Genomic DNA, 24,264 nt, shown 5'->3' on the forward strand with positions numbered 1-24,264 from the left:
GTATTTGAAGAACCGTTGTTCTCAGCCTACGGTAGTATACCAAATATATAATTATATTCACAAAAAAATACTCTAACGGACCTAGAGAGGGATCCAAAAAACTAAAGGAAAGAGGAAAGTGAAAACTCCTGAAATAAAGGTTGTGCCTAATCCAACCATGGTCGTGGGGGAGATAAGTATTTCTTTAGGTTACCCTCACACACCCTAGTGGTGTCATGCTTCATCATCGGGTCACCCAGACCCCTAGAAGTCCGGGTGGGCTCGACCACAGTGTTGGGAGTGCTTTTAATATGTTAAAGACAGAGGGGGTTAACTAAATAAAATACCTCAGGCAGATCCCCAGTTTCCCTTTATTTTTGGGTCTGTCTGGGTAATTAAAATAGATAAAAGTGGGTCTTATAGGAGTGTTATGGTCCTAGGACCCTAGTGCCGACATGTTTCAGTCCAAAAAAGGGGCCAAAAAATGGTCCAGGACTTTCTTCAGGGCAAGGATGTAACTCCCCTATGTGAGTGAAATTACTGGGATGGGGTGTCCCTATCCTATCAGTATGGTGGGGGCAGAGTAGCTGCTCCACGTGATATTACGTAAGAGTGGGTGTGTGTCAACTGCCAGGCTCCATCTGAAAAGGAAGGTAGAGACAAACAACATATAAAGTGAATGTGTTGTATGCCTGTGTATTTATATATCATAAATGTATTTTTAAACAAACTCGTAGATAGGTTTTTGGAATCACCTGGACCAATATATTTACGTTCTGTGTGCACTAGAGACTGGAGACACTTGGTGCACGCTATTTTCAAGTACAGACATCACGCTGATATCGCTAGCATGCGAATAGAATCGCCACTCGCACAGAATGCCTGTCACATATACAATGATATGTTACAGTGAATTGATCTTGAGTGGCACAAAAAGAGGACACTCCTCTTAATAGAAGCATGCGCACGAACCCATGCATGTCCTCCTGCGGTTATCACTACACCGCGAAAGGGGAAATGAACACGGCGGAAATCATACTGCTGATATCTTTATATGTTGTTTGTCTCTACCTTCCTTTTCAGATGGAGCCTGGCAGTTGACACACACCCACTCTTACATAATATCACGTGGAGCAGCTACTCTGCCCCCACTATACTGATAGGATAGGGACACCCCATCCCAGTAATTTCACTCACATAGGGGAGTTACATCCTTGCCCTGAAGAAAGTCCTGGACCATTTTTTGGCCCCTTTTTTGGACTGAAACATGTCGGCACTAGGGTCCTAGGACCATAACACTCCTATAAGACCCACTTTTATCTATTTTAATTACCCAGACAGACCCAAAAATAAAGGGAAACTGGGGATCTGCCTGAGGTATTTTATTTAGTTAACCCCCTCTGTCTTTAACATATTAAAAGCACTCCCAACACTGTGGTCGAGCCCACCCGGACTTCTAGGGGTCTGGGTGACCCGATGATGAAGCATGACACCACTAGGGTGTGTGAGGGTAACCTAAAGAAATACTTATCTCCCCCACGACCATGGTTGGATTAGGCACAACCTTTATTTCAGGAGTTTTCACTTTCCTCTTTCCTTTAGTTTTTTGGATCCCTCTCTAGGTCCGTTAGAGTATTTTTTTGTGAATATAGTTACTTGTAGGGAGGATATACTCTACACAATTTTGCCTCTCATACCCTTTAAGTCATTGGAACTTCCCAGTGCCTTGTTGTGTTATAGATACCAAATATATAAGCCTTGTGTGAAAAAGATATACTTATCTGATTCTGCTTTTCTTCAGCAGTGCGGAGTAAATGCTCTGCTCTGATTTATTGCTGCTTCTTCTCTCATGCTGCAAAATAAGAGAAAGGTATTAGTTACTTATTTTTTAATTGCTTGGTTGAATCTATCCTGACCCAGCACGTTTTCTGTGCAACATTTTTTTTTCTTCTTTTATCCTGTCTGGAAAAATACATTTTTTGTTTTTTTCCTAGTTTTTCAGGATAGTATATGTTTTATGGGTCTAATGAATCGAGATGTGGTGTCTGTTAAGGTTGGTATATTTCACACTTATCATTGTTTAATGCTTAAATTCTGCAGTCCTAATGATTAATTTGCACAATTCTACCTTTTAGATACACTGTATCAGTCTCAAGTTCTAGTTGTTCATATCTTCCTTGTACTACCATCAGAATGTTCAATAGGTATATTTCTACATTAGCCACACGTTCTATATAGCACTCTCGTAGTTCTAGGGTCATACTTAACTTTTTGTACTTTTCACGTTAGAAAACACATGCAACATCACACCGGATGGACCATTGGATTCTACTCCTTCTCCTTTTCGTTGTTTTGTTTTTCCTTCTTCCCCACCTTTTCTTCTTTTGCTTTGACCTTGTTGAGCGAAGCAGGTGGGTGAGAGAAGTGGGGATTCAGCATCTGTTCCTTCCACTTTGCCCCTGCGGAAACCCCAGTTGAGCCTCACAGAAACAGCCACTGTTTTGATTTTCCCGTGCTACTCTCAAGCTTTGCACCATTTACTCACCTTTTCCAGACAGATGAAGGTACCTGAGAGGTCTCAATGTGAAACATTTACTGCCATCAAATTCAAGGTTTGGCCTACCCTTCACTTTTGGTGAACCAAGAGACTGAGTTTGTAAGGTTCCTCATCAAAAGCAGACCGAGTATTGATGGCACAAATTGAGATCTTACAAATGCAGCAGAAGGGTCAGAAGGCCTACCCCCTCACAGACTTGAGGGAGCAATGGCAGTGGTTTAAAAGGGTCTGAAGGGTGGCCTGGATAGGCCAGTTTCATAAAACATTCCCGGGTGACTGTATAATAGTGAACTTCAATAATCATGCGGACGCTGGCTCAATTTTTCGAGCACTGGGGGAAAAAGGTGCAGCAATGGACTGTATCTCTGTTCTTCCTTTGGGCTTTTTCTACCCGCGACCTAACCCTGAAGTTCTGGTTAGGAAAGGTTGGTACCTGATCCAGAAAAAATCATGCCGCTAGCCAATCAATCTCCCTGTTTTTACTGATACCACCACTCTTCAACAAAGCAACCGTTTTTTTACTCCTGAGTGAGCTGGTAGACCCTGATTGACTGTGCCCTTTCCTTAGTGCTGACATTTCAAACCTGGTGCCTGAGACCTCTAGTCAAGACACCATTGGTGTTCTCAGTTGGAATATAGCTGGGGTTCAGAGCACGCTCTCAGATGCTGCATGGCTAAGCATGCTGAAGAATTTCGACTTTATCTGTCTATAGGAAATGTGGGATGCAGAGGGCCGCTTACTTTTAGATGGTTTCGCCTCATATTCAGTTTCAGCATCCTGTTCTACCAGTGGACACGCTAGTGTCGGCACCAATTGAGATCTTGCAAATGCAGCAGGAGGGTCAGAAGACCTACCCCCTCACAGACTTGAGGGTAGAATGGCAGTAGTTGCTCATCTAAATGCCACTTGCTCTGACCCATCTATCTCATAGACACTTCTAGTCGCATATTCCTTACCTTAGAATTATCCCCAGGCGTCAGGCTGTATCTGGAAATGTTTCACAAGCAGTACCCCTGCACGCTTGTACGTGGCGTTTTTTGGCTCCGCAAATCATTGTCTGCACTGGAAGTGGTGTGCACCATGCCTATATAGGCTCCACCCCAGCACGCTGACATCAGTTCTTTTCTTTCTGCACCAGCCAACACAGATCCAGTAAGAGATACTCCTGGTCAGTTTTTGACTAACTTATATGGACTTTATATCAAAGTGTTTTTAGGTTTTTTCCTCCTGGTGTGGCAGGTATATCCTCTAAAAAGGCCGCCTTCAAGCCCTGTGGTGCCGGTCAACGCTTGATATCTGTAATGGACCCGCAGCATGAATGCCTCTGATGCTTCGGGCGTGACCACGACCTGAACACCTTCCTCTAATTCCAATGCCATGCACCTGAAGGCCTTGTGCGACGCTGGGACGATCCAGATCCTGGTTGAGAGGAAGGTCCCGGAAATGGTAAGTTCCTCCAGAAGTAGAAGAAGACCAAGCATGGTTCAACTTCACCTGGTTCATCGGCCGACTAGACGAGAGAGCGTCATTCGAGGCCTGGCTTTGTGGTTGAACAAGCACCTGAGCTTATTCCCTGAGTTTCCGGGAGCCCTAGTGACCCCCGCCGAATTGAAAGACATTTATGAGGCTATGCACCTCATATTTGGGCGACCTTTCCCTCCGGCACGCCTTCGGGTCCGCTGGTTTTGGAAGGTCCGCTACCGGATCCACGCCGGCGGCTCAGGTCCCAGCACCAGTTGGGCCCCAGGGATTCACAGATGGATCTGGTTCTGCCCTGTCATGCCATGTCGACCTTCCCCAGTGCCGGTCCCAAGGACAATGCTCCCAGCACCGCCTTCCCCAATTACGTCCCTGACACGGAGGGTCATCACCCAACGCCACCTGTGGCGCTGACTGGATGAATGCCTTCTAGGCCAGAGCCTGGGCCCTATTCTTATGGGCTAGGACTCTAGGAGGAATGGGAGGAGTTACTGGATCCTGCAAAATGCAGCCCTATGATACCAACATGGACTGGTGTGAGGATTTGGCAGACACCAGCAGACAGAATACATCTCCAGATTCCGGCATTCTCTCCAATGTTGCTACAGAGCTGGGAGCTTCCTTCGCAATGTTGGTGAGGAGAGCGGCTGAAGTCCTGGACCTTAGCTTGCCCGCGGTGGCAGTCAAGACTAATTTATTGGTGGAAGTGCTTCAGCCGGCAGTGTCCCCTTTAGAACTGCTTCTCCCATTTAACAAAGCAGTTACTGATGTCTTGCTTGGGACTTGGTCCAAGCCCAACACAGAGACTCCTGTGAACAGGACAATTGCCCAGTGCCCCGCTTGAGGGGACCCTAAATTCCTCATAGGACACCATATCCTGGAGAGCTTGGTGGTCCAAGTCTCCACTTACCACGTAAATCCTGGCGCTTTCCCAACCGCACTGCCGGATTGGGAATCCCATGAGGCTGGACAACTTAGGCAAGAAAGTCTGGCATTGGGGTCGGAGAACACCGCATGCCTTTAGGGAGGCTGTTCCCATGCTCTGTGGGCTACAGTTGAGCAGCTGCTGCCAACAGTCACAGAGGATGCCCAGGCCATGCTCTCCCAGGCTGTTGCAGACAGGGGGGATGCATCCAAGTGCCACATTAGATGTGAACTGGACACCACTGACTCACTAGGCAGAATAGTTTTGTCACAGTTCCTGCAGCACCATGCCTAGTTGAAGACTACTGCCTTTTTTGGGGATGTCCAAACATCACTTATGGACATGCCCCTTGCAAACATTTGTCTCTTTGGAGACAAGGCGGATTCGGTGCTGGAGCTCTTTAAGGACATGCAGGCTACAGCCAGGTCCTTTCTATCTTTCTATGGCCCCACATCACCCTCAATCTGCCTTTCGCTCCTGTCGTGGCTATGGGAGAGACTTCCAGCCGCACCAGTTCCCTCCCAGACACCGAGCCGTGCATGCTCCCTAGCCTCTGCATGGCTGAGGGCACTGGTACCCACATATCTAGTGGGTCAGGTAGCCAGTGGTCTTGTCAATCCAGCCCCCCCCCCCCCCGCCGCAGCTGCAGCCTCCAAACCCTCCTAATCTACCCCATTACCAGCAGGTTATATCCTGCCCTACTGGCAGTCCCTAACATCAGACAGGTGGGTTTTGCAAATTGTCTGAAGGGGCTACTCCCTCCCCTTCATGACTACCCCTCCTTCCATGCCACAATCTCACGACCGGCTGATGGAGGATCATATATCCCTTCTCCACAAGAAGGTCACTGCTCTCTTGGCCAAGGAAGCCATAGAGAGGGTGCCGGTGTCAGAAGTGGGTTGTGGTTGTTATTTTCCCTTTTTTCTGGTCCCCAAAAAGGATTGAGGCCTTCGTCCTAGACCTGCCAACCCTCAACTACTTCCTCAAGAAGAAGAAGTTCAAATTGCTCACTTTAGCACAGGTCCTGTCTTTCCTGGTCCCAGGAGACTGGATGGTAGCTTTGGACTTGCAGGACACTTATTTCCACTTTTCTGTCATGCCTGGCCACTGTTTGTTACCTATGGTTCTCTGTGGGCCACAAGCACTTCAGTTCACAGTACTCCCTTTGGGCCTTACCAGCGTCCCTCGCTTGTTTCCTTAGGTGATTGGAGTGTTTGCAGCTCATCTGCGGAGATCAGGGGTGCAGTCTTCCCCTATCTCGATGACAGGCTGTTGTAGGCGGGCTTGCTCCAGGCTATCGTCTCCCACCTCCAGACTACAGCGAATCTCCTGCAGTTGCTAGGGTTCACTATCAACATGGCAAAGTCATACCTGAATCCCTCTCAGACGCTCCCTTTTATTGGAGCTGTTCTGGACACAATGCAGTTTTGGGCTTATCTTCCAGAGCGACGAGTCCAGGATATTCAGGCTATGATACCCATATTTTAGCCTCTGTCCTGGATTTCGGTGAGGCAGACCCGGAGGCTGTTGGGACTCATGGCCCCCTGCAACCTGCTGGTAACTTGTATAATGGCGTATACAGGCACTGTATTGGGACCTGAAGTTTCAATGGGCACAACATCAGGAGAAGCTTTCCGACTTTGTCCAGATCACAGAGTGAGTGGCGAAAAATCTGCAGTTGTGACTGACGAACTGCGATTGAGAAAGAGGCAGACCCCTCTCCCTTCCCCAACCAGATCTCACAGTAGTGACAGATGCATCACTTCTGGGATGGGCTATGCATCTGGGAGAGGTGGAGATCAGAGGACGCAAGATGAGCAGATGGAGGTTCAGAAATGTTTGGATTGATTTGCACCCCCTGCTGAGTGAATTTTCCCTTTTCTCACCTGTTTACCAATGGTAAAAGATTTATTCAAGACCCTAAATGTGGAATTTGTAGGTAAGATATTATCTGACCATTCTGCTGTTGCTGTCTACAACTATCGACAGGCCACTAACTGGTAGATCATCATGGAGGTCACAGCTTTTAAATAGAATGCTGGCTTAGTGGGAGATTCAGTAATTGAATGGGAGGCCTTTAAGGTGGTTATTAGAGGGATGTGCAGTGTATGTGGAGTTACAGCAACATTGATGAAGGCGCCAACAACTCGAGATGGTACTAGTAGGCAAGGATAAAAGGGAGGGTTGCAGTACAAAACTCTTTAGAGTTAAGAGAAAATTATCTATTTTCTGGAAGAGAATGCTTTGTTTAGACTATTGTACATATTGTGCCACAATGCATGAGAAATGGGATAAGTCAGGCCGCATGCTGGTACAATAGCTCTCTAAATAAAAAAAAAAGCATGCATTGATCAATGATATCTTTGCTGAATAGTATTCTTCAGTAGATCTGTGTCTGTTAGAGAGAACTGTGCTTACGGCTTTGACGCCAGATTGGAGGGAAGACTGGAATTCGTCACCCGTCTTCCTACTGCACTGAAGTTTATGCCCGGTGGGTAAAATACAGGGACAAATATGATCCCTTCACCTGAGTTCTATGCCACTTAGATAAATTGCTGTCACCTCTTAGATTATTGGCCATAGCCCCATCTTTTGTCCGCCTTAACCTGAGTTGGTTTTCTTCCTGAGCTGCAGCACATCACCCATTTTTTCTAGACTAGATCATGTAATCCTGAAGAGTCTTGGATGTCTGCATTGACTTCTCTGGATATCCTCAGATCATTTGATAAGCTGAACTAGGATTCCTCCATGAAGTTTTGAAGGCAATACATTTTTGGGCTTCAGATAATGCGATGGGTTATACTCCCATATTCTAAACCCAACAGTGATATTGTGCACGGGTCGAGTAATCTCTGGCAGTTGGCACTGTACCTGAAATGATTGCCCCCATCCAGTCTGTTATTTAATTTGGCTCTGGCACCCTGGGCATGTCAAGTCCAAGGTTTGAAAGGGGACAGCAGAAAGCTGCTTGGCACGTTACATCTTGCATTCTATGCTGATGATTTCCTGCCATATTTGGGAGACCCCTGAAGAACCTGGCTCTCACAATCTGTTTATTTGAGACCTTTTCCAGCTTGTCCCTCATAAAGGTTCATTGAAATAAATCTTTTCTATTTCTTTTGAGAAAAGGCAATACAAATGCCATTGTATGCCCCTGACACACAACTACTTTAGGTCCCATATACATTCAGTCATTTAGGAATTAGGATTTACCACCAAAGTGGGGACTGTATGATGGCAATTTGAAGAGCGCTATTCCAGCATTATACATTATAGGTATTTTGGAGGTGTCTGTCCCTTTCAGTGATGGGACGGATTGTACTTCAAAAGGTGGTGGGGCTTCTTCCCTGCTTCTTGCATTACTTGGTCAGTCTCCCAGCAGGACCACCAGCGAGTTTCTTCAAGACACTTCACTCTCCATTTGTCACATTGATATGGGCTAGCAGAAGGCCAAGGATTGCATTTGGGAAAACTCACACTGTTACTGTTTGAGGGTGGAATGGAAAACCTAATTAAAAAATATATATTATTTTGGAAGCACAGCTGCAGTGGGTAGTATGGTGGCTAACAAGGGAAATAGGCAGAGAGAATAGGTTCCTGACTCAGTCACGGGCTCAAGACCCCTTAGCCTTTGCTTTTTTGGGCAGGCAATACAAGTGCAATGCACTTGTTATCTTGTGTGCATGGGTCATCACTGGTAGAAGAGATTTATTGGGGAAACTGGTGGGTAGATGACGTAGGCCAAAGGGGTATCCTTGTACTGCTCAGTTTTAGGTTGCATAATCAACATGGTTCTGATACAGACCGACAGGTCCCCACTTGCCCTTCACTGATGTCAATATTGACTTCATCGCACCGCAGGCTCTCGCATACACCGATTACATCCTACTCAACTTTCACCTGGACAACCCCAATGACCAGAACCCCGCATCCCTTCTGGAGAACCTCATCACCATCGGACTCAAGCAGCTAGTCACCTCTCTGACCCATGCAGCAGGATACACACTTGACCTCATCTTCTCCGCCAGGGAAAACATCACCTACAGCCACACCTCCAAACTCCTCTGGACCAACCACCACTGCTGGAACTTCGCCTTCACCAAACCCTCACTGGCCCTCCCCCACCGCAGCTGGAACAAGGTCACCGAAGAACATCTCACTGCCTCCCTCAGTACTACCACACCGCTGACATCCACCGACGCTAATGCCTCAGAACGCAACCTCCACCAATGGATCCCCATCTGCTCTGTCACTCTGGCACCCCTCAATAAGCCCCCAGCAAGCAACACTCCAAGAAAGGCTGTTGGTTCACTCCTGCCCACTGAGATTCCAACCGCAGCTGTAGACGACTGGAGAAGAGATGGAGGAACAACAAAACCCTGGAAGCTCACGCAACCTTCAAAGCCTCCGTCACCGCACACCACCTCCTCCTCAAAACCACAGAGAAAACGGACCTCCTAGACAGAATCAATGCCTTAGCACACAACAGCAAAGAATTCTTCACCATCGTCAAGGAGCTTGCCAGGCCCAACAGCGAGACCACAGACATCCCACCCTCACAAGACCTCTGCAACAAATTCGGCAACTTCTTCTACCGCAAGATCAGGCAGATCTATGACAGCTTTGACACCCAAGACCCTCCCACCATGCCCAACATCACCGCACCCAACCATGCCACACTCCAAGAGATCCTGCTCAACTGGTTCCCGCTCACCACAGATGACACACTCAAGACCATGAAGAGCATCCACTCTGGAGCCCCTTCGGACCCATGCACTCACCTCATCTTCCATAGAGCAGCCACCTCCATCGCCCACAAGCTACGCCTCACCATCAACTGCTCCATCAAGATGCCGCCTTCCGCGATGGCTGGAAACACACAGAGATAAACCCCCTGCTCAAGAAGTCATCTGCTGACCCGCCAGACCTCAAGAACTTCAGACCCATCTCCCCTTCCCAGCCAAGGTCACAGAGTAGGCCATCAACGCCCAACTCAAGTTTATCAACCACGTCCTGGACACCTCTCTATCCGGCTTCCGAAACAAACACAGTACTGAGACCACCCTCCCCACCACCACCGACAACATTCGAGCCCTCCTCGGTGGGGGTGAAACAGCAGCCCTCATCCTTCTGGACCTCTTGGCCACCTTCTACACCGCACCCCAATCATGAGACTACACAGTGCCAGCATCGCAACAAGGCCTTAGCCTAGAACCACTCCTTCCTCACCAGTCGACGACAGCGAATCAGACTACCACTGTTTCTCTCAGATCACACAGAGATTAGGTGTGGAGAGCCCCAGGGCTCCTCCCTAAACCCCACCCTCTTCAATGTCTACATGGCCTCGCTCACAGCCATCGTCAGGAACCATGAACTCAACATTGTCTCCTACACCGACAACGCCCAGCTGAGCCTCCCCCCTCACCAATGAACCCACAGCCACCAGAAACAACTTCCACAGTCGGATGAAGGTCGTCACCATCTGGATGAAAGACCGTTGCCTCAAACTCAACTAAGACAAGACCGAAGTCCTCATTCTGGGACCCACCCACCTTAGCTTCAGACGACTCCTGTTGACCCGCCGCACTAGGAACGCCCCACTTCCATGGACCACACACAAAACTATGGCATCATACTGGACTCCGCGCTCACAATGAACTGCCAGATCAATGATGTATCCTCATCATGCTTTTTCACGCTTCGCCTGCTTTGAAAGACATTCAGACGGATTCCCACCAAATTCAGAAAGACAGTCACCCATGCACTCATCAGCAGCAGCAGACTCGACTACGGCAATGCACTCTACGCCAGCGTCAACCAGAAGCTCCTCAGGAAACTACGGAACATTCAAAACGCATCAGCCAGACTGGTCCTCACTCAACATTCCCCGCAGCAGCCACAACACCGAACACCTTTGAGAACTCCATTGGCTTCCAGTCAACAAAAGAATCTCCTTCAAGCTCCTCACACATGCCTACAAAGCCCTCCGCGACCCAGGACCAACATACCTGAACCACCACCTCTCGCCCCCACCAGACACCTTCGCTCCACCCATCTGGCCCTGGCCACTGTCCCACGGATCCGCAAGACCAGAACCAGAGGAAGATCCTTCTCCTACCTCGCCATCAAGACCTGGAACACCCTGCCTCTCCACCTCAGGCAATCCCCGTCGCCGACACAATTCAGGAAGGATCTAAAGACCTGGCTCTTTTGTCGTGTAGTTCCTATATTACCTATACAGGATTCTGTGCACCCCCGTTAGCCTGTCTGTTTAAGATAGCTCATAGTGACACTATAATCTCCTTTTATCAAGGAGAGAACAGATTCTGGCAACCTCAGAATATGACAACCCTGATCCCTCAGAATCGTGGAAACAATATACTACCTTTCGCTCAGTCACTCGTGCTCACTTCGTTTGTCTCAGAGATACACAGAATAAACATACTGGGAGTTTGTCAATAAAGATTTATTGAACAGTTGTTATCCTAATGTAGAATAGATGAGCTGCAACAACCATTAGACAGTAGTAGAGATATATGATTAGAAGCACTAAGAAAGTAAATGGATGGTACAGTTCTACCATTTTGCAATAATCATGAATACATACAAGTATATAGAACACATGATAAAAAGTGCATACTCCCATGATGCCTCCCTACCTAGATGTACGTAAATGTACGTACATCGGTGTAGGTGTTATGCCAAGAATCCCTCTGGGATTTAGTCAACCCCATTACCTGAAAATGAGAGAATATGGGACCCCGTCCTGGTCTCGAGTTGGACACCCCACTAAGGCTGTTAGACCACTGCGAGCTGGAGTGTCTGCATGCAGGAACCTCAGCGTCTCTGGTCAGAGTGTCAGCCAGGAAGTCTCAGTCTCCTCTGTCTGTCTAAGCAAGACATGATGTATATATAACCATAATTCTCCCCAGGGGTTCCAACCTTGCTGTGTTACTGTGTCGGTCTAAAGGATGACGTTGGGCCTGAACTTTATACAGAGATATACATATAGATGTTAGTCCTGATGTCAGTCCTGCTGTGCTTCCATGATGTCTCATGCATAATGTAGGAGATTCGAACTAAGGGGAAACCCGCGTCCTGATGCAGTGTGGTATCTAGGTAAAAGGTCAGTCCCTATGAACCGTTATGTATGTAATGTAGGGAAGAATATAGGTGAAAGGTTGCAACGTTACCTGCGCCCATATAGAGTACCTATGTGGAATATAACACCCACTCCTCTTCCGACTGGACGACATATGTAACTTATTACTGTACTACTAGGCTAACTAGATATTGGTACGCACAAAGTTTATAAAAACATCTCTTTAGCCAAAATTTTTAAATCTAAAAACTTCAAAATGTTAAAAGAAAATGTTTGCAAGTTATAGCTTCTAAAAGTGTCCGTAGTTATAGTCCGAACCTCTATAAGCATTAGAAAGCCATGTATGCCCAACAAATGAAAGGAATGTCAATGTCCATTTTGTCTTTGAGTTCCAAATTTGAGCTTGTTTAAAAAAGGGCTAATTTCTTCCAGCACACGACGAGCCAAATGAATCAATTGTGTATGTGTCCTGGCTGGTAGATGCAACATTTTTGCTGCTTGCTTCCGCAGTAGACGGCCCCTGTAGCACCTTGCAGAGTATGTCAATTGAGCACAGATGATGTTCCAGACTGTCCGCAGCCGGTGCTGGGGCAGCCTGTGCCCCGTCCAAATCCTGGAAATCAGTGGAGGAGCCGGTGTTAATACCAACAGGTGCAGTTACTACCTGCGGTGGCTCAAGGAATGCTGCCATCAACATTGTAATACGCTGATGACACTGCAGAACATCGGCCGTTATCGGGTCCAGTAGAGTATTCACGTCCAGTTGCGCACATGATGGGAGTGTCAAACAAAGGTCTAACACACATTCTTCTCCGCAAAACAGGCATCGGAGGACAGGTAAGATGCAATCCATCTCGTCGAAATGACAAGAACCAAAATGCACTTCGTTCTCTTAGGCGAGGCATGCCTAGATGCTGTACCATGCGGTCACGGTATTTACACTCCAGGAGTGTTTTTTTCCATCTCCTTGGTGACTGGGACATCCATTGCGTAGCAAATAGAAAACAATCAGGAGACCTTCTATTAGGAACAGGATTAGCGGAAGTCCTCCAAAGATGCTTCCGAATACGGAGTGTATGAAGTTTGGTATAACTCCAATTACCATCTGAAAGGTGCCTAGAAGTCCAGAACCTATGGTCTTACATAGGTGTACCATGCCTGCCGTATCAAACATGTTAAAGATACGATTTGCAAATTCTGCGAAATGGAAAGGGCAGTTTGTATGGATAAGCGCCTGTATCTCTGCCGAAGACCTTGCGATCTGGAGATCAACAGTCTCTCGAGCGGAGGTTAAGGGCACAAACTTCTGTAAAAGCATGGCTTTCATTCTGGTTAGAGTATCAAACCGTATTAAAGAAACATTCAGTGAAGGCCATAACGGCGCCTCCCTGACTGTATGTGTCGGTGGAAACAATACTTGCATACAACAATTAACGCTAGAGCTCACGGTTACCAGATATGCAATGCCCGGGAGTATTCCGCAACATTCCGCAGCAGCCTTGATTGTTCAGCATCAAGTAACTCCCATTTGAAAGTAGCCCGAATTCTGGAGTAATCACTGCAGCTGGGGCACCCCTCAGATGACAGGACAAGTTCGCTACAGAACCATTGCAAGCTCCGTGCAGGATTATATCCTGACATATGAGTGATCAACTTAAAGAGTTCTCACAGTTTGTACCGCTTAGAAACACTTCTCTATCCCCACTCCGGCATCGAAATCTGTATGGTAATTCCCAAGATTCCTTAATGTTTTCCTTACCCATTGTTTCATATTTGCCTGCCTGCTTTTGTTCAAGGCAATACTGAAACTGATAAGTAGTGACCGGTAGAGTTATGTGGCCATGGATTAGCCATTCTGTGGGTGGTTACTCTGCCTCTGTAAATGGTAATCTATCCAGTTTTTCTATACGCAGCATTGTATATTTTGCTCCCCCTTGTGCCATTTCTATCTGTTTATCTGTTAGATTGTATTCAGAAAACAGAGACGTGCTGTTGATAAAATGCCAAGGCACATGGCCTGCACGCAAAGATTGCAGCGTCCAGCTTAACAACATAATATAACGTAATTAAGATTGCCCGTGTTGTAATATGGCCAAATCTTGTTCTAGTATGTCTATCGCAGAAGATACAATGTTGCCTAAGGAATATATCCTGGAGGTCAATGTAGTTAACCCATTGTCTACCACTGCTAGAGATTTTTCTAGATTTATACGGTCTATCTCAGGTAATCTCTCAGCGGCCTCTTGTTGGGATATTTTCCATATTTCATTGTAGGCAGCATAAATCAAACGTTTCTGACGTAGCTCCCTGGGACCTAGTAAAAAATCCCTAATATCCACATCCTGTGACAGTAAGGATAAGTGTTGTTCCACCTGTATGAGTGTTGAGGTTTTTAGCCATTCAAGGCATAACTTCCCAAAACTGTAGGATGTCACTACCCCTGGATGTTCTCTCTGTACATAACGGGGCTCTTGCCTATGGGCACTGAGCGCTTCGGTTTTGCCCATGAATCTCTCCTGACAACTATTGGTGTCTGTCGGCCAAATCAACCATTTCTTCCAATCAGGGTCTTATCTATTGTATTGTATAATGTCATTGATTGTAATCCCTTTCTGTGATGTTTCTTTACCCTCGGTGTGTGATGGATTTGGCAGCCGAGGTGTGTTCAAGTCTTTGTTCTTGGCTAGTCCAAGGCAAGACGTCTGTTGGCACTGTCTCGTTCAAAAACATGATCTGTTAGGGAATAAGGCATGCTCTAAATAAAGCTTCTGTTCTCTGACCTTGCCATTTTCTAGTACCCCAGACTGATTTTAAGTCTATGGTGTCTTTCCATAAGTCGTAACCTTGTTCAGACAACTGGGCAATAAAGGATGCAGAGTAAATCTGTTTGGACTTCGTTAACATATACTTCTGTGCTGATTTGGTGCAACCTTATAATAATAAGAGACTGGGTCAGACATATTAAACCGTGAAAAATATGGAAACTTTTGTGTAGATGTTTTTGAACTGCCTTTCGGCGGTGTTGGACAATGTTCCCACTGGTGGTATGTGAACACATTTCTAGGATTAGAAGATTTATGCAAAAAATGATGCCCATAATGTTGAAAACAATACATTGTTTCGAAATCTGATGTGCTTTCCAATGTTTCACTATTACAAAATGCAGCAGATTTTTCTAAATCAGATAACATGTTATTTACAGTTTCGAAATTCCAATCATCAGAAAATGTACTTCAGGTAATGATATCACTTAATGATATTTTAAATAAATGTGGAATTTTTAAAAGTTCGGTCGTATCAAATATATAAAAATCAACCTTCTCCCAAACTATACCATCAGGTATAGGAACTGATGTAATGTTCACTAATGACAAGTCTCTTTGTTCTGGATGAGATGATTGGTGTGGTTTCAAAATTAAATTCACCTTTTGGGCTGCAGAGCTTTTTCGAAGGTATTTTCCAATAATAAGAATGCTAAAAACTATTACTAAGCCTACCCAAAAAGAAAGAAAAGTATCCCGGTGATTACCCATAGTTCTACCTAAGGTGACACCAGGTAAGTCTTTTTAAGAACATTCCGATAGTCTTGCGTGGTTTTTGGGCTGGCATCGTTTCCGGTTCACTTGGATCCAAAGAAAATGTATCAAAGTTTATAAAGTAGCCAGAAGCAGTTCGCTCAATTGTTGGTATTGCATCAGGATTTGTTAAAGTCGTAGTTTTCTCATGTTGAGGCATGTTGATGTAAACATCCATATTTGGTCGTATTGCAATTTGCTGTTCATTGTGGTTCTGAATTTGAACTTCAGGTTCAAGAGGAACAAGTTCCATAGCATTATTGCATAGTCCATCATTCCGTGCTGGAGACCCTTTGAACGTGATGAGTCTTTCCGTTTGAACTTCTTGAATTGTAGCAAGAGGAGGGCGTCTGCTACTTTGGAGTCCACGTGGCCTACTACTCAGTATCGGCCACAGAGTGTGGTTTGATTAGGTCGATTGAGACAAATTTTTTCTCCTTTTTTCCGGCAAGAGGCGGTAGAAGTACAGTTCTTGTTCCTCCAACTGCTAGAACCTGTACTGGCTTTCTGTAGGATGGCCCAAATTCTTTCTTGTTTGCTTTTTTCTCACTGACCAGTTCCCCGACTTTTGAGATCCAGACAGGTCTTGCTGTGACTGATTTGACTTCCCCAGTGGTGGTCTGCTTCAGGTGGAAATTACTTTGTTGTGTCCTGGATTCTTTTAGATCCTGTAAAACAGCCAAACGATCATGGATGTCAGAAGGTTTTTCATCCGCTACTGCGCCTTCACAATCAAGATCAGGTACCCACATTCTTGTCCCAAATAGGATCTCACATGGAGTGACTCCCCCTAGAGAACTTATTGGCATGTTGTTCAAAGCTCGCTACACTCCATACAGATGTTTTACCCAGGTCTCACCCATGCCTAATACTCTTGCTGTTAAAGACTGCTTTAAGTCTCGGTTTTTCCTCTCCAGGACTGAATTTCCCTCGGGATGATCCGGAGAGGAGTACCGCAATGCTACACCCAATCCTCGCATGGCCTCCTTGTAAGCCCGAGAGCTAAACGCAGGGCCCTGGTCAGAATGTAATGTGCCAGTTGCGTATGTCCCTATAAAAACTTTCACATCTTTTATAACAGTTCGAGCGTCAGCTGAGCGCTGGGGCCACACCCATAAGAATCTTGAGCAGGAATCCACTGCAACCATGATATACCTGTAAGCCCCATCTCTTTGTAAGGGGCCGCAGAGGTTCCATCCATCAATTGTGTGTCTTTTGCTTTCTCGCCCTAAGTGCACCAGGTATGCCCAGACATGGGTCCTGGGCTCACTGTGCCACTGGAATCAAGCTATATACAGGGTCAAGAATGATTTGCATATGGCCAGGTTTAAACTGGGGTGGCATGGTTCGCAAAAGAATGATGGATTTAACCCAGATCTCTTGACTGGGGGTGAATGTTTTGATTTGTTCTGCATTCCATCCATCAATTGTGTGTCTTTTGCTTTCTCGCCCTAAGTGCACCAGGTATGCCCAGACGTGGGTCCTGGGCTCACTGTGCCACTGGAATCAAGCTATATCACAGGGTCAAGACAGATTTGCATATGGCCAGGTCTAAACTGGGGTGGCATGGTGAGCAAAAGAATGATGGATTTAACCCATATCTCTTGACTGGGGGTGAATGTTTTGATTTGTTCTGCATTCCATCCATCAATTGTGTGTCTTTTGCTTTCTCGCCCAAAGTGCGCCAGGTATGCCCAGACGTGGGTCCTGGGCTCACTGTGCCACTGGAATCAAGCTATCACAGGGTCAAGACTGATTTGCATATGGCCAGGTGTTAGACCTGGCATCTTTGGCGTGGTTACCCCTGACTTTTTGCCTCTACCTCCTGTGTTTTTTGATGCGATGCTGGATTTCGTTTTTGCTGGTTTAGATGCTTTGGGCACTTTGCCACTGCTGATCAGTGTCAAAGTGCAAGTGCTCCCTTGGTAAATTGTTATATTGATTGGTTATCCATGATTGGCATATTTGTTTCACCTGTTAGCCCCTAGTAAAGTGCACTGCGTGTGCCAGGGCTGGTGATTCAAATGCTACTAGTGGGCTGCAGCACTGATTGTGCCACCCACAGGAGTAGCGCTAAAATGATGTCTTATGCCTGCTTGCAGTGCCTATGTGCAGTCCAGGACTGCCATGTCGACCTGGCCAGTGCACCCACTGACCAGACCTTATCCTTCCCTTTCTGTACATGTCAGGCATCCCTATGGTGGCCCTAGGTACCCCCCTGGGCTGGGTGCAGTGTATCTGAAAGGTAGGGCATGTACTGAGGTGTGTAACATGCCCTGGTAGTGAATTACAGCCATTTTCGTTTTTCACTGCTGAGAGGCTATCTTGCCCATAGGATAGAATGGGGAAGGCTGTTTACATGCCTATCTTCCCATAAGGGCAAGATAGAAAATCCAAGTTTGGTATCTCTGTGTTCAGAATTTAATTATACATCTTTTTAGCAAGATGGTTTTTAAATTCACTGTGTGAGAATAGCACTTTTTAGAAAGTAGCTATTCTCCTGTTTAACCTTCCTGTGTGCCTGTGTGCTGGTTGGCTGACTGGTGTCATGTGATGGGCTAGGTGGCTCCAGGAGCCTGGATGAGTCAGCAGCAGGGTGAATAGGGAGATCTGCTTTAGATGGGTGGGAGGAGTAGTCCCTGGGTTTGAATAGGGCTGCCCCTGACAAACACAATGCTGGCTCCACCCCCTGCTGGCCAAGCTGAGGACTCTGCCTCTGCTGGCACAAAGAAAGCTCCACCTCCTGCTGAGTGTCTAACGACCCTGCCCCTCACTCTGAAAGGAACCAGGTGCTCCAGAGCAGAGCACACCCAGGAACCGGTTTGAGCAGGGGAATCACCCACTGGAACAAAGAGAGACAAAGACTTGGAGGGGTATAAGAAGAGGACCCCAGGCACCTAAAACTTTAGATCACTTTGGAACTAAGAAGAAACCTCTGCCAAGGAGAAAGCTGAAAAGGACTGAAGAGGAGAAGACTGCCTGCTTGCTGTTTTGCTTTGCTGCCAAGGAGAGGGGAAGGACTTTGCTGTGTCCCCTTCTTTTGATTCTGATCTCCAAGGGCCTGAGAAGAGCTGGCTCCCTGTTAAGAAGTCCCAGGAACAAAAGGACTTCACCACCAGCTCCCCTGGAACTCTGCTGAAGGAGTTCTGGTCTGCCTTGGAGTGCTTGCCCAGTCTTGGGGCCTCAGGAGGTCGTTGTGCTGTGTTTTGGGAGCTGGGAAGCAGAAGCATGAAAAGAGTAACTGGTACCCAACGCATCATCCGATTGCGTGTCGCAAGAACGAGAGTGCGTGGAAAATCACCATCGCAACACGCAGGGTCCCCGCATCACCGAGTGTGTCGAGCATCGTCCCGAAGCGTGAAGATTCCTGACATTGCGAGGGTCGTCGCAGAACCAGTTTGCGAGCCGCACCACCACCGGTGCGTGAAAGTCTCCAGTCATCGTGTGTGTCGACGCAGAGTCCCGTTCCGTGGCGCATCGAGAGTTGCGGCCCCGGAAGTCAACGCTGCGCCGCGCATCGTGCCACATCGAAGCGTGTCGCATCGAACCTGTGCGTGAAGCTTCCCCCTAAGAAACCTACGCAACGAAGGCCAAAGTCATCGCATCCTCCCCTTACAGATCGGAGCCGGCGCATCCACCTCTGCTGCGTGAAGCAGGGCTGCTGCAAAGCCTCCCCAGGATCTCAGGAGTATCGCATCGCCTTTGCCATCTTCCTTGTGATAGCTTTTGGGAACCTTATCGCAACTACAGGTACTGTTGGGCACGAGAGTGTCGCATTTTGTGCATTAAGAGTCGCATTGTGCAAGACACTGACTTTTACATCCTGGAGTACTGTCTGCAAACTCTTGAACTATCTTTAAAGTAACCTTTTTGAATTGTATGTTGGTTTGTCTGTAGTATTTGGTCTTGTGAAGTTTTTAGTAAAGATACCTTATTTTTCTAAAACTGGTGTGGAGTAAATCTGTGGTGTTTTCACTGTGTTACTGTGAGTGTTGGTACAAATACTTTACACATTGCCTTTGATAGCCTAGACTGCTCAGGCCAAGCTACCTAGAGGGTGAGCAGGGGTTATCTTAACAGTGTATCCCCCTTTCCCTGACTAGAAGCAAGGGTCCCTACTTGGACAGTGGTACCTACCCTGCCAACTAGAGACCCCCAGATCTAACATTGGTGGTCAGCGGTGAGGATTGAACTTGCATTTGTACTTGACCCACAGTAATTGGTGTACATCACTAGGAGTGCAGACCAATAGACAACCACATACTGTATTATTTTTTTATTCTATTTTTGAGTAACTCTTCAAGAGCATCATGTCTCAGGTGGCAACAAGTGAGAGGGCAGAATTGGAGTTTTCCATTGCGGATTTATATTCATACAAAGTTGAAGATCTCAAGCAATTCTGCAAAGACCGTGGTTGCTCTTTTAAAAGCGGAGCTAGAAAGGATGTGCTACAAAGAGTCCTGAAGGCCTGGTGGGAGGCCCAAGAGGAAAGTGATGCAAATGAAGAGGATGGTTTTGTTCCCCAAGATCTGCCTGTGGGCAGACCAGTCTCAAGGGCTGGCAGCTCCCATTCCAGTAGGGGGCTCACTCCAGAGGAGTTGGAGGAGAATCAAAGGGTGAGAAACCATGAATTGGAAATAATGAAAATGAAAATGAAGCAATCAGACAAGGCGGCGGAGGAGAGCAAGAATGCCCATGCCTTGGAGGAGAAGAAGTTGCTTCTGGCTCATGAAGTGAGCATGAGAGAACTGGACATCAAGGCCAAGCAGGTGGAGTCCGGTTCGAATGGTGGCAGCGCACAGCCAGTGCAGGGGGGTAAAGTATATATCCCCAAGGATTTAGTGCAGAATTACAATAGGAGTGAGGATATCTATGCCTGGTTTACATCATATGAAATAGCATTGAGAATGAATGGTGTGCCTGAACAGCATTGGGGGGCGGGCCTGTGGAAACATTTTGAGGCTTCTGGGAGGAGTGCTCTAGAGCCCTTAGAATTAGCAGGTGCCATGACCTATCCCAATATGAAGGAGGCCCTATGTCTCAGGTATGGACTTACTCCAGAGCAGTATAGACTGCAGTTTAGGAACTCCAAGAAGAAAGAGTCTGAGACTTGGATGGAGTGTGTGAATCTGTACTCGCGGGAACTGGAGGGTTGGATGAAGGGCAGCAAGGTAACTGATTATAAGGGGTTGTTGCATTTAATTAGTTGGGAGCACTTGAGTAGTCTATGTGTTCCAGAGCTGCGCCAGCATCTTTTAGACAGCAAGCTGACGGACCCCATTGAGCTTGCTAAGGAGGCGGACCGCTGGACCAGTACCAGGGTCCACAGAGGAATTGTGGGTACCATTGCCAAAGGTGGGCAGGGTCCCCAGCAGAAGAGTGGGGGGACAAGGGTAACCAAAAGGAGTTCTCACAAGGTCCCCAAAACAGTTCCCAGGGTAACCAGTCCCAGCCCCCCAAGTCAAAACCCAAACCAACCTGGCCCCCTAAGGGCAGGTCGGATAACAAGGGTCCCATTAGGTGTTATCACTGTCAGGAATTGGGTCACAAGTCTCCTGTGTGTCCCAAGAAATCCCAGGCACCCTCTGGTGTTCCAACCCGGGGTATAGCTAGTGTAGCTTTTGGTGGGGATTTAATTTCTAGCGATTTGGAGGGATTAGCAGTTATGTCCCTTGTCTCTTTAGGAGACACAGAGATGGTCCAGGAAACCCCTGTCCCTGATAACACTAAGAAGTACAGGCAGTGGGTGACCATCAATGGGAAGAGGGTGGAGGCTCTCAGGGACACTGGAGCCAGTGTGACCACGGTCAGGTGTCAGTGGGTCCCTGAGGAGCTGATCATTCCCGATGTACTTCACCCTGTAGTGTCAGCTGACAACTCTGTGCGCCTCTGCAAGGTAGCACATGTTCCCTTTGAGTGGGGGGGGGGGTCTCAGGTCCTCTCAGAGTTGTTGTGAGTCCATCCATGCCAGTAGACTGTCTGCTAGGTAATGACCTGGAGAGTTCCCCATGGAAGGAGGTGGAACGCCAGGCTCATTTGGAGATGTTGGGTTTGCCTGAGTGGGTCTGTGTGACCACCCGGTCCATGGCAGCCAGACAGGGTTGCGAAGCAGACCTGGAGCCTGAAACAGTGGCCCAGGTCCCTGCCAGAAAGAGGAAGGGCAAGGGGCGTGGTGCGTCCACCCCCACTGTTCCCACGGTCCAGGAAGGAGCAGAACCTGCGGGGGAGGCCCTGGAGCCTACAGGGGAACAGGTAGCTGAGCTGGGAGACATACCTGAGCTGACCCATTGGCAGCAAGAGGGTGGTCCCTCCAGAGAGGAGTTCTGCCGAGCGCAGAAGGCATGCCCTACTCTTGAAGGTCTGCGGCACCAGGCTGCAGACCAGGCAGCAGGTGTTGATCCGAAGAACTTCTTTCTCTACTGGGAGAATGACTTGTTGTACAGTGAGCCTAGGTTTGCTGAGCCCAGTGGATCACGTACCCTGATGGTACCCGCAGGGTTCAGAGACTTCCTACTGGGTCTGGCTCACGACGTGCCGCTTGCAGGACATCTCGGGCAGGACAAGACCCGACAAAGGCTTGCCACCCACTTTTACTGGCCCGGGATGAAGACGGACGTCACTTCCTTTTGTAAATCATGCCCGACTTGCCAGGCAAGTGGCAAGGCTGGAGGAAAATGCAAAGACCCTCTCCAGCCTTTTCCTGTAGTGAGCACCCCTTTCGAGCGGGTGGGAATAGATATTGTGGGGCCACTGGACCCCAGGACCGTCTTAGGCAACAGGTTCATCCTGGTCCTGGTGGATCATGCCACCCGGTACCCGGAGGCTATCCCTCTCAGGACAACCACAGCCCCGGTGGTGGGCCGTGCGTTGATGGGGATCTTTTCCCGTGTGGGTTTCCCCAAAGAGGTGGTATCTGACCGGGGTACCAACTTCATCTCTAGGTATATGAAATCTCTGTGGGAGGAGTGTGGGGTAACTTATAAGTTCACCACTCCTTACCACCCTCAAGGAAATGGGTTGGTTGAAAGGTTCAACCGGACCCTGAAAGGCATGATCATGGGGCTGACAGAGCCCATGAGACGGAAGTGGGGCGTCTTTTTGCCATGCCTATTATTTGCCTACAGGGAGGTACCACAAAAGTCTCTAGGGTTCAGTCCCTTTGAGCTTTTGTACGGGCACCCTGTTAGAGGACCTCTCAGTCTGGTGAAGGAGGGTTGGGAGAAATCCCCTGGGAAAACCCCCCAGGATGTGTTCAGCTATGTGCTGGCCATCCGCAACCAGACACAGCGCTTCCGGGCCCTCGCTCAGGCGAACCTGGAAGCCAGCCAGGATGAGATGAAGAGGTGGTATGACCAGCATACCACTCTGGTGGAATTTCAACCTGGGCAGATGGTGTGGGTGATGGTGCCAGTGGAGCCTTGCGCGCTCCAAGACAAGTGGACTGGGCCATATGAGGTGGTGGAGCGCAAGAGTGAAGTGACCTACCTGATCAACTTGCGGTCTCCCAGGAACCCCATGAGGGTCCTACACGTGAACCGCCTCAAACCCCATTTTGAGAGGTCTGAAATCACAATGCTACTTGCTACAGATGCAGGGATGGAGGAGGATAGCGATCCTCTTCCTGACCTCCTGGAAGCTAAGGAGCAAGATGGGTCAGTGGATGGAGTGGTCCTCTCGCCCACCCTGACCCCAGAACAGCAGAGGGACTGTCGCCATGTGTTGGGTCAGTTTGCATCTCTGTTCTCCCTGACCCCCGGTATCACCAACTGGTGTGTCCATGATGTGGACACGGGAGATAGCATGCCTGTGAAACAGAAGTTTTACCGGGTGGCTGACAAGGTCAGGGCCAGCATCAAGAAGGAGGTTTCTAAGATGTTGGAGCTAGGGGTGATTGATCCCTCCAGCAGCCCCTGGGCTAGCCCAGTGGTACTTGTACCGAAAGCTGCGGCGCCAGGTGCCACTCCAGAACTTAGGTTTTGTGTGGACTACCGTGGGCTCAATGCGGTCACGAAGACTGACGCACACCCCATCCCCAGAGCTGATGAGCTTGTGGATCGGTTGGGAGCCAACTACCTCAGTACGTTTGATTTAACTTCTGGGTACTGGCAGATTGCCTTAACTGATGGGGCCAAGGAGAGGTCTGCGTTTTCAACACCAGAGGGGCACTTCCAGTTCCGTGTCATGCCCTTTGGGTTGAAGAACGCCCCTGCCACATTCCAGAGACTGGTCAACCAGGTATTGTCCGGGCTGGAGCAATTCAGCGCCGCATATCTGGACGACATTGCTGTGTTCAGCTCCACTTGGGAAGAACACTTGCAACACCTCTGCGCAGTGTTGAAGGCTCTGCATAGTGCAGGCCTCACTATCAAGGCCAGTAAGTGCCAGATAGGGCAGGGTTCATTGGTGTATTTGGGACACCAAGTAGGAAGCGGCCAGGTGGCGCCCCTACAAGCCAAGATAGATACCATCCAGGCCTGGGAACCCCCCAAGACCCAGACAGCGGTGAGAGCCTTCTTAGGACTCACCGGGTACTATCGCCGTTTTGTCAAGGGGTATGGCACCATTGTGGCTCCCTTGACAGAACTAACTTCCAAGAAGTTACCGAAGAAAGTGATTTGGACCAGTGCCTGCCAAGAAGCTTTTGAT

Source organism: Triturus cristatus, chromosome 11 (assembly GCF_964204655.1).
Source record: "Triturus cristatus chromosome 11, aTriCri1.1, whole genome shotgun sequence".
Classification (NCBI taxonomy): domain Eukaryota; kingdom Metazoa; phylum Chordata; class Amphibia; order Caudata; family Salamandridae; genus Triturus; species Triturus cristatus.